Source organism: Neovison vison, chromosome 1 (genome assembly GCF_020171115.1).
Source record: "Neovison vison isolate M4711 chromosome 1, ASM_NN_V1, whole genome shotgun sequence".
Classification (NCBI taxonomy): domain Eukaryota; kingdom Metazoa; phylum Chordata; class Mammalia; order Carnivora; family Mustelidae; genus Neogale; species Neogale vison.
The window spans coordinates 249,892,718-249,909,547 of record NC_058091.1 but is presented as its reverse complement, the minus strand read 5'-3'; the positions used below and the strand labels follow the sequence as shown (position 1 = coordinate 249,909,547).

The 16,830-nt window shown below is 36.4% G+C and overlaps 1 protein-coding gene across 2 annotated transcripts in view; it reads left to right on the top strand.

Moving 5' to 3' along the window:
* Positions 1-16,830, top strand: part of SLC12A2 (solute carrier family 12 member 2) — a 103,706-nt gene that overhangs the window by 11,291 nt on the left and 75,585 nt on the right. The gene's annotated exons all lie outside the window — the stretch shown is intronic.

Sequence of the window (16,830 nt, the reverse complement as noted above, 5' to 3'; positions counted from 1 at the left end):
TATTAAAATCCTGTAGGGAAATCAGACATATTAAAAGTTCTAATGGATAAATCTGAATCCTGAAGAGTTCATGTAGAATAGTTAGACTTATTCCAGAGAGAGGTACTTCCCCCTCTTTTTTTTTTTTTAAAGACTTTATTTGAGATGGAGAGAGAGAAAGAGAGAGAGAGAGAGAGAGAGAACCTGAGTGAGAGGAAGAGCAGAGGGAGAGAGACAAGCAGACTCCACACTGAGTGGGGAGCCCAGCGTGGTGCTGGAACCCATGACCCCGAGATCATGATCTGAGCTGAAATCACTTGTCAAATGCTGAAGTGACTGACCTACCCTTGTGCCTCGTATCTCTTTTGTAGAACCTAATGGTTGCAGACATAAACACCCAAGCTCTATTGTTTTAGAAGTGAAGCTTTATGATAAGTTACTTGCAGCACTGACTTATCTGTAAATTTCTAGAAATAATAATAGGCAAATTTGTAAATTTGTGGGTTTGGAGAAATTACTAAACTGCATCACTTCTTTCAGTCCCAATTATTTGGAAGATTTGCTCACCTGAAAAAATAGCTGATCTCTTAATTAAACAAAGCAACAGCACTAACATAAAGGCTTTCACATCAGAGGGTTTCACCCCACCTATGCTTGTGGACTATGTAGTTATACTTTATGCACAGTTATAACAAGTATGGCACAAAATAAATTAGAAGGGAAAATGAGCATGGCAGAGGTGGCGCCAGAGACAGCCAGCGTGTCATAGAGACGAAAGATAAGAAAATCATGAAAAGCAGAATCAAAGTTCTCAGTAAATAGCACTCTAGAGTAGCCCTTTAGAATGGATGCAAAGAACACCACTTGAGTTTTGGTTATTGTAGCATCTCCATCTAGCATAGTGCAGGCACACATTTACAACAGTGTTTTATTTTATTTTTAAATTTTTTTAAACAGTGTTTTAAATCTTAATACAAAAGAGAGTCAGCGAACTACACAATTTGAGGAAATTTCAGTCTCAAGGCATCCTAGAGTACCGAATTTTAAGAGGCTGAGGAGTAATCCTTTTTAAAACTAACACTTTAAAAATGTACTCCAGACGCTTCATTTTGTACTTTATTTAAAATGTTTGTTATTATTTCATTATGAAAAGAAAATATAGAAGCTTTGGAAAATAGGGAAAGTTTACAAAATTTTTGTGTTTTTGTGTGCATTTTAAAACTACTGTTTTTTTATTTGACCTAGCATTAAATAACTAATCATTAGTAAGTAAGTAATAAAAGTTTTCTGTCACCCACGGTAATCTGCTCTTTTAAGTGAGTGTTTGGGTAATACTCCCATACATGTATATAACCATATATGGTTATATATGATGTATATAACCATAACTTGCATTTTCTGCTGACTTATTTAGTCTCCATTTACCTCTATTGCAATTTGGTTGTAATAGGCTTTGGTGTTTTTGATATTTGTTCACTGTTTCCTTATTTGTTTTGTGATTCCCTAATCTTTTCCTGACAATTTTTGTGCTGATCAGATATTTTTTAGTATTCCATTTTAATTCTTCTCTTGACTTTCTAGTGATATGTTTCTTTGTATTATTATTATTATTTCAGTGGTTACTCTACTTAGAGATAATACTGAATTTCTTCAGCTAAAATATAGGAACTTTAAAACAATCCTTTTCTTAGTGCTCTGGTTGTCATAAATTAGAAACCCCAGTACAGTGTTGTACATTTTTCTTTCAACAACCATATGGCTTTTAAAAAGAGAAGAAAATAAAAATAGATGTATGGTATTTTATACTCATTTATTTCCATTCATTTTTATTTCTTCTTGTAGATCATGGTGCTGGTAGTCCTTTCCTTCTTTCAGTACTTCGTGTAAAGGAGGTCAACTGGTAAAAAATTATTTTTGTTAATGGGAAAATGTCTTTATTTCAGTTTACTTTTGAAAGATAATTTTGCTAGATGTGGTCTTCTTGGTTGATAGGGTTTTCTTTCAGCCCTTTGAGTATGCACCTCTACTGTCTTCTCACCGCCATTGTTTCTGATAAGAAGGCCATTAACCATGTCATTTTCTCTTTACTTGTGGCTTTCAGCATTTGTATATAGGGCTGTTTGTGTGTGTCTGTATCTGTTTTTCAATTTGTTAAATTTCTTCTGTCTGTAAGTTAATGCTTTTCACCGCTTCCTCCTGCCATTTACCTTCTGCTATTGAGTCCATCTAATGAACTTTTCATTGCAGGTTTTGCGATTTGCAGGTCTAGAATTTGTAATTTTTAAAATATAGCTTCTGTTTCTCTGTAGAGATACCCTTTTCATTAATTGATAATCATATTCACCTTTAGTTTTTTAACATATTATTATAGCTGTTTTGAGGTCTTTTTTTCTTTTTTCTTAAGATTTATTTATTTGAGAGAAAGAGAGCACAAGTGACAGTGAGTGGGAGGGGGGCAGAGAGAGAGGGAGAATCTCAGGCAGTCTCCCCAGAGAGTGGGGAGCCTGATACTAGGCTCAGTCCCAAAACTCTGACATCATGACCTGAGCCGAAATCAAGAGTCGGACGTTCAGCCAACTGAGTGACCCCGTTGCCCCTGTTTTGAAGTCTTTATCAACTAAATCCAACATCTGGACCTACTTGGCATTAATCTCTAATGGTTGTTTTTTTCCTAATTACGAGCTATAGTTCCCTATTTATTAATACTTAGAAGTGAAAATTGAACATGGAGGTAATACATTATAGTGCCTTCCGGTGGTGGTGCTGGTGGTGGTGGTGGTTTTATTTTGTTTTAAGGATTATTGCTTTTTGTTCCATCAGGTATTTGACTGCCTGGGTTCAGACTGCAAACTGGTTCCTGTTTTCCAGCTCTGTGGTAGCTGATATAACTGTTCTGTTTTCTGGTTTTCAGCTGCTGCTTTTATTAGCCTGCCTCCTTGGGGTGGGGAGGTCTTCCTTATACCTGTGTAATTTAATGGTTAGCCAAGATTTGGGACTTACCCTTGACATCATTCCATTTTTTTCTCTGGAGATTGTCACTTAAATCTCAATTCCTGTCTTGTTTTTGGACTGTCTTCTCCGATGTTTCTAGTTAGTTAGGCTTCCATCCATTTGAGTTACACACATTTGGGGGAATCGTCTCCAGTAAAAAAGGCATCATACTGAGGGATCTCATCCATCGCAGCTGCATCTATCAGGAGCATTTCCTTTCTGATATTTGTTTGTTTTTTCCATCTGCCCCAGGTTCTTTACCCTGCCTGTGTAGTTGAGCTGTCAGTCAGGGATTTAAATCTTGGCCTTTCCACTTAATACTTGTGTGCCCCTCAGAAAAAGGACTTTCCCCCTTTGGTCTTTGGTTTCCTGCTATAGAAAATGAGAAAGACAGTAATTCATAGTGAAAAGTACATGAAATACCAAGTGCATGCCATGCCCTAGCTGTAGTTTTTATTGTCACATGGTTCTCTATATTGCTTTTCTAATATTTTCCCCACTTATGCTGCCACTGGTCATGTATTTTTATCCTTGATAACCTTTGGTCTTTCTTGTTTTAAAAGTAAAACAATTTGAAATGTAGATCACAGAGTCATATTATTAATTGATAGTGGGGGTGGTAAGTGTTCTGATAATTTGAGTTAGGTTCAAATTATTTGTTGAAGTTAGCAAGTTTTATGGGATTTGAAATCATGCATGCATTACGCTGTTTTTAATGCACAGTGTTGTAACTCAGTCTTGAATGGCTAGTAAAGAACATGATGGGCTAGGTAGAGTACTGAATTCTTTGACTGTAATCAGCAGTTCTCACTTGGTTCATTGTAAAGTCACATGGTCACACCATCCACTTTTATCTGTGGCACTTGAGTTTTGAGCTTTGCATTAATGCCACTGGATATTAATAGACCATTGTTAACCAGAGCAGATTGGATTCCTGTAAAACAATACTTTGTTTTGAGAGAGTAGTCTGTATGGGGAGCATTACACTGAATACACCAATCACCGACAGCACGGATAGGAAATGTTGGTAGCTTTGGGATGATATAATTGGCTAGTTGGCTAATTCGCTAGTACTTGATGAAAAAATTATTAGAATAAACCCAGCCACTTTGGCATCTAAATGTGCATATGTATACATCCATTTTTAGTTATTGGTTTTGGCTTTGTTTTAGGATGTTAATTTAATACTTTATCTTATCTTAGTAAACAGATGGCTTTTAAATTATATGAGAGATTTTCATCTTTAAAGTGTATTAATACCTTAGTTCAAGTTTGTTTTTAGGATTTAAATTGCATTTTTTTGTGAATTTTAATGTTTTTTAGATTTAATTTTGGGTTTATTTAAATCAATAATAAGCTGCTTATAAACAAAGAATAATTCATATTTATTAATAGTGTCATGAAATAAAAATTTTCACTCTTCTGCCTGTCATTAATGATGATTTGATTGGCGTAAATAAAGCTGGGCCCAGAAGTTTGCTTGTCTTCTCAGACGGTGCTTCCTCACATTAACCCTAGTTGAAATAAAGTGCTTATCATTTGTCACTAAGGGAAATAGTGAAGAGAGGAAGTTATCTAACTTAGTAAACACATTTTTCAGTACTAGGTAAATTGCAAAACTTTTTAGCAGTTTGATCCTTAACAATAAAAGCCATGATATTTGCACTGTGTCTTATTTACCACCAGGCAGAATGATGATCCTGTTTGTATGTAACAGTCATTGTTTTTTTATTTTTTTCTTCCAGGGGTAATTTTAAGCCCTGCTACTAACCATTTATAAGAAGCTGTGTAGTAGAGTCTAGATTAATGCTGTTTTGTGGTATTTACTTTTATATTTGTTCAACATCTGGTTATTTAAGTGCACAACAGGACAGTTGCAGTAATAGATTGCTTATTAGTTGTTTACAGTAATAGCTAAAACGTATTGAGTAATTACTTGTTAATGTCAGGCAATGCACCAAGCACTTAAAACATGTTCTTGTTGAACCTTTCAAGTCATTTTTTTAAAATTGTGGGTTATAACAGAAAAACACAAAGCATAAATGTATAACTTAATCAAGTGAACACTTATGCAGTCATCACCCAGATAAAGAGAACATCACTGGTACCCCAGATGCCCTTTGTGCACCCCTCTCAAGTCCTCTTTCCCCACGGAAAGTAGGTCCTGACTTAATGGTGATTATTTCCTTGGGACTTGGTTTTGATTTTTTTTTAAATGCCTTTTATCATCCTTATGTATTCCTGAAGACTCTTAGTCTAGCTGTGCCTGCTTTATAACTTCATATAAATAGAATCATGCAGTATATTTTTATCTGTTATCCTTAGTTCACTGCTATGGTTGTATTTATATTTCATTCATTTTTAATGTTACCCATCTTCCACTGTATGAAATCCTATAATTTATTTATTCTGCAGTTATAGATGTTTAGATTATTACTTGTTTTGGCAATTACTACATAATTTGCTGAATATAAATTTGGCAATTAAACAGTGCTGATATGAGCATTTTTATACAGGCGTCCCTGATATAAGTATTTTATATCTATAGGGCTATACCTTACTGTGGAATTGCTGGGTTGAACATCATGCATGTTTTGAATTTGAAGAGATAGATAATGCCCAGTTTTCTTTTCCAAAATTGCTTACCAATTTAGGGTACCACCAGCAGTGTATGAGAGTTTTTGTGTTCTTTTAGTCATCATGTTTTTTTCACTTCATCTTCTCAAACAGTATGGAATTGGCATTATTATCTCCATTTTACAGATGTGGACACTGGCAGCCCGAGGGGTTAAATAACTTGCCAGAGTTTACATAGATACTGAATAGTAGAACTGAAATTATAAACTAAAACTGACTCAGAGACACTTTGAATTTTACTTTTACCATTTCAGGACATTATTTGGAAAGTAGAGATGGCCTGTAAAGACTCAATGTTCATCTGCTTTGTCTGTGAGTAAAATCACAGGAAGGGTCTGTGCCCTTGTGGATGGATGCTCCATTTTAATACATTCTGAAGAAGTAGAGGTGGATGCATAGATGCAGGAGCTGAGTAAATAAAAAGGACAATCACAGAGTATTATCTATGCTATGAAGACAGTACAAGGGGCACTGATGAGAATAAACTGTATGTTGGGCAGCCTAGAAAGGAGGAGGCTCCAATTAATCTAAGACCTAGAGGATGTGAGGGACATATTCATCTTCAAAGTGTGTTACAAGCTGGGGAAGCAACAAGCAGAATGTTCCCCAGGAGAAAGTACAGTTAAACCAGTATTTCAGCAGTGAAGCAGTATTATATCAGAGTAAATGTTTTAGTTAGAACCTTGTCGATAATTTTCTCACTTCTAGGACAGAAGTTTGAGGGTGAATAAGGCAGGTACAAAATTTTCAAGCAAAATTAATAGAAATAGGAATATAGTCTGTGACTGGAAAAACACAGTAACTTCTAAAACTGACTAATATTTTCCTTTTCTTTAATTATGTCAAATCTTACTGTGAGTTGTAACAAAACATGGATGTGTAGGTGGGTCCAGGGGTCAAGAGGTTACAATGGTAAAGATATACCGGAAATAAAGAAACTTGTATGACCTGGAACATTGGGTTGAATGGAGTTGCTAGCTGGAATAGGCAATGTGGTTTTTAAGTGGAAAAAGGAAGTCCTGGACAATGTAGAAACTGAATGACAGGCCTATTTTACCTACCTTTCATATCACAACAGCCTCCAAATACACTTCCAAAGTTAAGTAACACACACACACACACACACACACAGCTCCATCTGGTACATAATTTCATATTTAAACATTTGATATGCCTTCCCAGACAGATTATGTCTAGATGCTGGCCATTCTTTCTCCTCCATAGGTGGTCCCGTGCAGCCGTCTGTAAGAATCTTGTAGGGCAAAAAGTTTTGTAGATATTGTAGATTCTGGGGGAATTTCTACAAAGTACAAACAGATTTAGAAATAATTGCCTGTGGTACCATCCAGGGCAGAGTTTCTGTCTTTGTTAGGAGGACGATGTCAAAAGCATCTTTAGATTTGGAAGCAGAAGAAGGAGGGAAAGATGAAACAGGGTTGAACAGTGAGAATGGCTGGGGAATTGTGAAGTTTGAGCAGATCACTTTCCAGAGTTGGGTGATTTGTCTTTGTCCCCTTGCCCAAAATACTTTAACTGGTTCACTGTAATATGTGGACTTAAACCATTTAGAAGAGTCTCTGCACCAACACATTAATAGCTTATGGTTTGGGATGTGTTAACTTCTCAAAAGTCTGTTTCCTCATTTTTGTAAGTGAAGATTTTACCTGCCTCTCAAAGATGTGCCAAATTAAGGAAATAGGACATGTAAACATTTAGGGAAACATCTGACACACCAAAAACAGTAGGTTTTTGGTAAATGGTGGCTGTTACTAAAGTAAGCCAGATAGGGGACACAGCGTGGCTCAGTTTGTTAAGCATCTGCCTTCAGTTCAGGTCATGATCCCAGAGTCCTGGGATCTAGCCAGATCAGGCTCCCCTGCTCAGCAGGAAACCTGCTCCTCCCTCTCCAGCCCCCTCTGCTTGTGAATGCATGCCATCTCCCTCTCTCTCTCTCTCAAGTAAACAAATCTAATAAATAAAGTAAATAAGTCAGTTAGACTATGAAGGTCTCATATATTAAGAATTCTTAGTTTATCCCAAAGGTAATGAGTAAACAGACCTAGATTATATACAACTTACATTTTATAAGTAACTTCTATTTATTGAAAGCAGGAAAAACTGTTTCATTGTATCTGGCTCGGTTAGTAGGAAAATTCTGGTGTATATGATTGTAGACTTGGTTTGATTGGGTCAGATTCAGTGCCAGGGTTCCCCTCACCCCCCAATATGAAAGAAAAAATCAGACTATTTCTTAACCCACAAACCATTTCTCATCCAGAACTGAACTCTTTGAAAGTAATTGGGAAGAAACCATTATCTCTGTTATATTTTCCAAATGTCATGTGCTTAGAGGAAATAGTAAGGGGATTGCTCAGAAACATAGGGAAATAGAGGGAACTAAGTGTACTAAGGCAGCTTAGGACACTGCTAAGGAAGTTTTTCTATCTTGTTTTTCTTTCAGTGCAAGCATTAATACAGGATAGAATTTAAAACTTTTGGAAGGAATTACTGTTTTAGTCTTATTTATGTGAGATCTCCCTTAATGTTGGAGTTGTGACATATTAATGGTTGTAATTAGAAGAATTTTTTAACATTTAAATGGTGTCATCTGCCAGCAAAACTGGGAATTGCACAACAAAATAAGGGTAAATGTTTTTGCATATTTTTAAATTTCTGTATTCTTTACTGTAGCTACTACACTGTACCTAGCACCTTCTTCTGAATAAGTAATTGTTAAATGCATTAAAACTTTATAGCTGTGTATCAACACCCCACCCTTGCCTCCACATTCTTTTTTGTTGTTCATGTTGGTCTTTTCCTGTCACTTTGGATTATTTGGTAAGGTTGATTTACTGCATAAGAATGTCAGTTGTGATTGAGATCCAAATTTTATTTCATAGGTTAAAATGCTAGAAAGCAAGGTAGCATTTGGCAGGGTAAATGAATTTTTGACTCCTATTTTGTGGCAGCAAGAAAATGATTAGTTAATACATATAGACTTGTCTTACTGAAAAACTAAAACTATGTCATAATCTAGTTTTTTATTTGCAGCCTTATCTTCAGTGAATAATCAGTCTTGAGTTTTTTGTTTGTTTGTTTTTTGTAAAAGAATACCTTATGTGATCTTCACATTAACCGTGTAAATTAACGTATTAGTGTCACAGCCACTTTCTAGTTGCAAAGGTGATGCCAAAAGCAAATTTTGTTCCTGTAAATAAACAGACCTTCACACAGAAACATAGACTCACAATGGGTCCATACAACATGATCAAGATTTAATGCAGTATATATTTCAGGGAGGCAGTAGGCAGACAAAAGGAAGAGGATCTCTAGTTGCAAGAGCAGTTAAGTGATGCTCACTGGCACGAGCTTTAGTCTTCCGGTGCTGGGATAGGTTAGAGCTTCTCAACAGGTGCCACGGGAACTTCATTGCCTGGAGAACTTGTGGAGTCCTAGGGAAACTGCTGTCCTGGCTCTGCTAGGGTCAACTGAGTGTGTAATCTTGTTCTTGTTGAAAAGTGGTCATGCATTGAAAAAGCAGGACACCTAAGATTAAGTTTTCTAATTTTTTTGAACTGCATAACTATAGGTGAGTCATAATGTCACATTTCTTTTTTTTTTTTTTAAGATTTTATTTATTTGACAGAGAGAGAGAGATCACAAGTAGGCAGAAAGGCAGGCAGAGAGAGAGAGAGGGAGAAGCAGGCTCCCCGCCGAGCAGAGAGCCTGATGCGGGGCTCGATCCAGGACCCTGAGATCATGACCTGAGCTGGAGGCAGAGGTTTAACCCACTGAGCCACCCAGGCGCCCCATAATGTCACATTTCTAACATGGCACTCGCATTTAAATTTAGATTTCTAGATTACAAGTCTAGTTGCATCAGCTGGCTTTATAGCATCAAGCGAGAAATGTCAACTGCTTCTTGAGGCTGCATTACCAGAAACTGATCATTATTTAGAGAGCCCCAAGACTGCAAGGGGATGGTACTGGTGGGCAGGGACTATTATCTCCATTTTATAGTTTGGGAGAGTTACTGTCACAGAAAGGCAGTGACTTGAGATAAGGTATTATTGAAAAGGACCCTAGCTTTTTTTTGAATGAGTTAAGCATTTAATTTACTAGCGACTACTTTGATATAGTGGAAAATGCGCCACATTTAAGGTAGATGACTTGCCTTTCATCTCTAGCCTTTAGTATAAAAATAACAAGTCTAGGAGGGCTGGAAGGTACCTATTAGGGTGATTGATAAAACTGATGAATGAATATATGTTATATGAATGAGTAGAAGGATGTGGTTGTGATTTATGCCCAGAAGTGGCTTTTTGTAAATGTAGAGTCTTCAAATAACAGAAGAATGTTAAATGGTAGTTTGGACTTTTTAATATATTAAATACAGTTAAGGGATTGGAGCACTTCTTTTTTGTAGCATGTCCATATTTGAGCATCCTTAAGTCTAACTGGAAATAGTATTGTGGCAGCCTTAGGCCTAAAGAGACATTTGTTGCAGCTTTGCTTATTAGTTCTTTAAAATATGAATAGGGGCGCCTGGGTGGCTCAGTGGGTTAAGCCACTGCCTTTGGCTCAGGTCATGATCTCAGGGTCCTGGGATCGAGTCCCGCATCGGGCTCTCTGCTCAGCAGGGAGCCTGCTTCCCTCTCTCTCTCTCTCTCTGCCTGCCTCTCTGTCTACCTGTGATCTCTGTCTGTCAAATAAACAAATAAAAAATAAAATAAAATAAAATATGAATAAAACAGGGGCACCTGGGTGACTCAGTGGGTTAAGCCTCTGCCTCTGGCTCAGGTCATGATCTTAGGGTCCTGGGATCGAGCCCCGCATCAGGCTTTCTGCTTGGCGGAGAGCCTGCTTCCCCCTCTCTCTGCCTGCTTCTCTGCCTACTTGTGATCTCTCTCTCTCTCTCTCTCTCTCTGTCAGATAAATAAATAAAATATTTAAAATAAAATATGAATAAAACAAAATAAAATAGCAAACATTATCTTTTGCCCATTGTGACCTGAAATTGTTGAGCAAAGACACTTTTACCAGGTGTTTACCAGTTTAACTATAAAAATTAAATTCCTATTGAAATGAATAGATAGTTTAAAAAAAAACACTGCTAGAAATGTGTTTTATTAGTACTTAACTGTATTCAGAGATTGCACTACAGTCTTGATGCTTCTCTGCCCAACAATAAACACTTTTTCAACTTACTGTGCAAAAAAACATGTTCAGAACTCACTGCACAGTCCTCTTCTGTGACTATTAACATCCTTGTCTGTATAGCTGTAAAGATCTCCTTGCTACCTTTTGTTCCAGAAATGAAAATTCTTTGGATTTAGTGACTGGGATGTCCAAAGAAAGAGAAATCACTGACATTTTAATGAAATGTGAACTAAAGCATTTAACATCGAGAAGCGCGTTGATGTGCATATTTGAGGACTGAGAAGGCTGTACGCAGATGATAACTTTGCACTCCAGCTTACAGAGCTAGTTTAAAGCAATATTAAAGTTTTCAGTGGCAGTTTAAAAAAAAAAATTTGGTTAAGTATTTTTTTCCTAAAAATTTTTTTTTATTTTTGTCCATTGTTTGGAAAAATCTGGTTTCATCATATGTTGTCTCTAAAAATCTGAAGAGAATTCTTCTGCTGGGGAAGAAACAATAGCTTGATTTCATGAGATTTTTCTTTTTCTTTCTTTTTTACTGAAAAATGAGGAAACTCAGTCAATGTATTATAGGTGGTGTCTTCTCTTTGGTCAGAATTGAAATATGACATTTGATATGTAAAAGATAAGTTAAATGGGGGAATTGAAAGACAAGTTTAGTTGTTCAATATGGAAGCTGAACAAACTTCCTAACAGTTTTTAAGACCTCCATTGAGGAATCTAACATGCTTTTATGTTATAAAGGATTTTAATTATTAAGCCCTTATTGTTTTTCTCGTCACATTCTTTTTTTGATAGTTAAGTGTTCACCACAACTGATTCAAGAAAGAAAAATCATTTCCTTCTTTTCATTTAGAGAAAAGTTGCTGTGTATAACACACTGACAATTTCTTTTTCTCATTTGGTAAGAATTAGAATAGGAAAAAAAAAATATCTAAGTGGCAACATTAGAATTCACACTCAGGACTCACACTCAAGAGTTCTGATCTACAAATGAACAGGTGCCATCGCTTATTACTTAACATATAGATAGTATTTAAGGCTATAAGTTACAGATGATAAGACTGATTGTAGAAAGAAAATACAGGATGAGCAAAGGAGATGGCTCTGGGACCAAGTGTTCCTGTTTAACTGCTAGGTAGAAGAGGCTCAGAGAAAGTATGGCATTTCAAGATGATTCAAGAAACAGAGAGTAGTGAACAGTATCATATGCCATTTCATAAGTCCAGCTGACAGAGACTGAAAGATGTACATTAAATTTGGCAGCAGAGAAGTCTTGGGATGTCTTAAAACTATTTTGGTGTTGTGGTGGGGTGAAACCAGGTTTGCAGTCATTAACATCCTATAACAGTTGAGCAAATTTGGTGGGGCATTTGTTGATGGTAATGGTGTTTTTGTGTGGGGGAGTCATTGTGCAGTGAAAAGTTAACCATGGTTAAAGGAGAAAGAATGTTGCAGTTGAGGTGGAAATTTGAATATACAGAGGAGAGAAGAGATTACTCATACTGCAAAAACTTTTTTTCTTTACTCTCTGCAAAGAAATAATGGGTGGAGACCAGAGTTCCTTTTCATTCCTGTATTTTCTTTCTTTCTTTTTGTAAAGATTTTTTAAAAAATGTATTTAAGACACAGAGATAAGAGAGACTAACGTGGGAGAGAGCATGAGCAGGCTCCCTGCTGAGCAGGGAGCTTGATGCGGGACTCCATCCCAGGACCCTGAGATCATGATCTGAGCAGAAGGCAGGTGATTAACCAAATGAACCACCCAGGCACCTCCTTATTCTTGTATTTTCTATATCCTCAGAAAAATGTTCAACTCTTCATGCTTTCTCTCTGTAAGTTTCTCTTTTCATTCTGTTTCATAGCTTCACCCACTTGCTCTTTATCCCTGGCCCCTCTTCTAAGTTCCAGTCATGAATTTTTTAATAGCCTGATAGAACTCTTCAGTTGTCTCATGACTCTTCAAATTCAGCATGTCTAACTAAAATAAGGCTGCCGTAATTTATTGGTGTATCTCTTTATTTCATTTAGAAATGCCTCCAGTTACTGTGGGCCTAACTCTCTGGGTCTTCCATTGTTTTCTCAGTCTCTTCCTCACTTCCCAATTCTGTTCATACCCCATCCTTAGTCCCTGCTTGGTAGACTCAGAATCACTGTGCTATTTTTGGAAAATTTTTTTCCTCCCAAATAAATCCAAATCAACTTGACTCATATGGTCCATCTCATTTAATATGGTATTACCAATAAAACTCACTCATGTTGTTATTTCTGACCTTTTATTCATTATGTGAAAAACAGGCAAAAACACAAACTGATCATTTTTTGAAACTTGTTAGGTAGATTGAAGATGTTATTTATGCAGCTTTGTGTGAGCATAATTTTAGTTCATAATTGTAAATGTGAAATTTTCTGGATTATAAGATTTAAAAAAATTTTTTTTGTATGTAGACAAAATACCACACCATTTCCCTATTTATCCTGAATTAATGTATTTAAAGGAACACAGTATGTGTATTATGCTTTGGTTTCCTGTTCTTGCAGGAAGTTAATACAATTTAACCCAATTTTGTTATATATAAATCTGTTGATTGAAATGCAAGTAATAAGTACTTGATTATAATTTTTAAATTGTACTTTAGAGGTTAATAACAAATAGTTTTTTAAATAGAGCTATTGGAATATGGAGAGGAAGATAAACTTTCATTTTATGTGGACTCGTGTTTATTTTAAAATACTGTTTTCATATGCTGGAAAATCTTCATTTTTTGAATACAGTTGTTTGTAGTATAGTGGAAACTTATATAATTATCTCTAGATCTTCAACTTTGTGGTGAAATTCTGATAAGCACCCACAGCAAAAGGTTTATAATTCCTGCATGCTTTTGCATTGTTAAAAAAGACACACATTGCAGCGCCTGGGTGGCTCAGTGGGTTAAAGCCTCTGCTTTCTGCTCAGGTCATGGTCCCAGGGTCCTGGGGTCGAGCCCCCGCGTCAGGCTCTCTGCTCCTCTCCCCCCACCCCTGCCTCTCTGCCTATTTGTGATCTCTGTCAAATAAATAAATAAAATCTTAAAAAAAAAAAAAAAAAAAGGAAGACCCACATTGATACTTAGCCTTAGAAAAGATAGCCTATGATGTATATGCATCTTTAATAGAGATGGGAAGGAAGAGATCTTTTCATGTGTATTATAGACATTATATTTTCTTATAATATTTGGAAGATTGTAAGATATTTTAAACTTTTAAGAAAGATTTATTTATTTGAGAGAGCAAGCATGAGCAGGAGAGAGGGTGAGAGAGAGAGAGAGAAGCACATTCCCCACTGAGCAGTGAGTCTGATGCAGGGCTCCATCTCAGGACCTTGGGATCATGACCTGAGTCCAAGGCAGAGGCTTAACCAACTTGAGACACCCAGGCGCCCCAAGATTATGTAGTATTTTAAAGTCTCCATTTACAAATTAAATGCAGAATGCTGCGTATCCTACAGTGAAAACCAAGGAACTTCTCCATACTTTAAAGTTAATTGAATGAACAGGCAAAAATTTTTATTCTGGCTTTATTTTAATAATTGAACTATTGAGTCATCAGTGCCTATGAGGAGTCCTTTTGTTTTTTTTCCCCTTTCCATTTGGGATCATCATTGATGTTCTACCATATAGGGCATCTGCAGCAGTGGAAGTAAAGCCAAGGTGGAATGATCTGTGATTGAACCACACAGTTCCCTGGTCACATATTTTCCCCTACATAAACACATTTCTGACAATACGGTTACTGATTTCCATGTTTATATCAGATACTAAGTGAGGAAGAGGGATAATAGAATACACAGATAAACTGACTCTGAAATGAGGAGTCACACTCTGCAGTCTGATACAAAAAAAGAAAAAAGATGACCAGGAGTAGTCATTTCAAAAATGAGACCCAGCAATTCTACAGCTAAGGGTATTTTCATGATAAACGAAAATATGTCCACACAGAAACTTGTGCACCAGTGTTCATAGGAGGCTACTTCATTGTGATCAGAATGTAGAATAGAGTCACATGTTCATCAGTTAGTGCATGGTTAAACAAATGTGTATTCTTACAATGGGTTGTTATTTGGCAATAAAAAGGAGTGAAATATTGAAACACATTGTAGAATGGATGAATCTTGAAAATGTTAGGCTAGGTGCAAGAAGCCATGTACAAAGGCCACACCTTATATGAGTCCATTCTATGTATGTGACATGTCAGAGTAGCAAATCCATGGAGACAGAAAGTTGACAAATGATTGCCAGGAGCAGGAGAAAAGGGGAAATGGGAGTGACTAGTGATGGACTTGGCGTTTCTTTTTGAGATGATGAAAATGTTCTAAAATTGGTTGTGATAATTATACAGCTTGATGAATATACTAAAAATCATCGACTTGTGCACGTTATTTGGGTGAGTTGTGTGATTATATGAATTAAATCTCAATAAATCTGTTAAAGCATAGCAGGGTGGGATCATTGGGGTAAAGTATAGCAGATAATTTTTGTTATTGGGAGTGGTTAGTTCTATATACCATAAGCTTAGGGTATTCTTCTTATAGTACAGTAATCATTGATACAGTAGAAAATAGGAAACTGTGTTATCAAGGAAATTACTATAATTTGTGTCCCTTATGATCTGTTTTTAAAGACCTGTCAATTCTCAGGAGTGGTTAACATTAGCATTCATCTTTAAGTTCTTAATGATCCTAGAATGGCTTGTTTTCCAAGTGTTTCACATAGTTGAAGTTACTGCTGCGTCTTTCAATGCAAACATGAAGATTAGCTGGAAATTTTATTTTTTTTCTTGTCATTAAAAAGCCTAGATGAATTAGTTTTCAAAAAATACACTAAAAGAAATTATTGCATCTAACTTGCAGCGTTTCTTTTATGCCGTAAAAATCTAAGAATTAGCAGTCATTTAGCTGTATAAATATGGAACCTATACTGATACATATTGCTACATATAGCATTAGTACTTTAAATATAATTAAATGTGTTTACTTGGCTTACAGATACTGGTCAAGGGAAAAGGGGAAGTTTGGATTATGATACAGATTTTTCTCTCCAGTAACACAGAACTTGATATACCTCTGTTCTAATTTTAAAAAAATTTATATTGGGGCACCTGGGTGGCTCACTTGTTAAAGATCTGCCTTCGGCTCGAGTCATGATCCCAGGGTCCTGGGATCGAGCCCCATATCGGGCTCTTGCTTGGCAGGAAGCCTGCTTCTCCCTCTCCCACTCCCCCTGCTTCTGTTCCCTCTCTCACTGTGTCCCTCTCTATCAAATAAATAAAATCTTTTTAAAAAATTTATATTGGGAATTCACTAGAGGGTATGCACCACTGGAAATGGTTTTTAAAAGTATGGTAGGAAATCTCCATGGTAATTTTCAGGCTTAAATAATAATTGATTTAGTTGGCTTTTCTATTTAAAGAATGATGTTGGAAACACAGCTGTATTTTGTTCCCTGCTCTTGACATATGGGTAAGGAAAAACTATGGTGATAGTATCAGGGACACAATTCTAAATCTAAAACATTTTCTCTGCCCTAGTACCTCCCTTCACCTCTCGTGATCTGTTTAACACAGTGTTACTGGTTCTTGAGTGTATTGAGTATAAGAGAACCAGGGGGAGTGAGAGGGGAAGGAGAATGGAGAGAGCGAAAAACTAAAAATACAATGAGACATGAAGCGTTAACACCAGTTTATGTCTGAATCTAAGAAAAATTATGAGGAGAAAAATGAAGAGTACTGAGTGACTGACTGAATGCAGATACAAAATGAGTAAAGGCAGGAGTTAGGAATGAATCTTGGGATCCATGGGAATCCTGCTGTAATGGACTACAGAGGGAGAACTGTTAATTGGTGATGGAGTTTTAAATTGTTAATGTTGAAACTACATTTGTGGGAAGGATGTCAACCAGATACTCTAAAGTTGTGGCTGAAGAGACAGATTTGAACTGACTTCTAGTTAAGCCTGTACTTACTTATTTGTTCTCTAGATACCACCACAGTGTAATTAAAATTTGAAATTATTAAAATGGGTTTGCT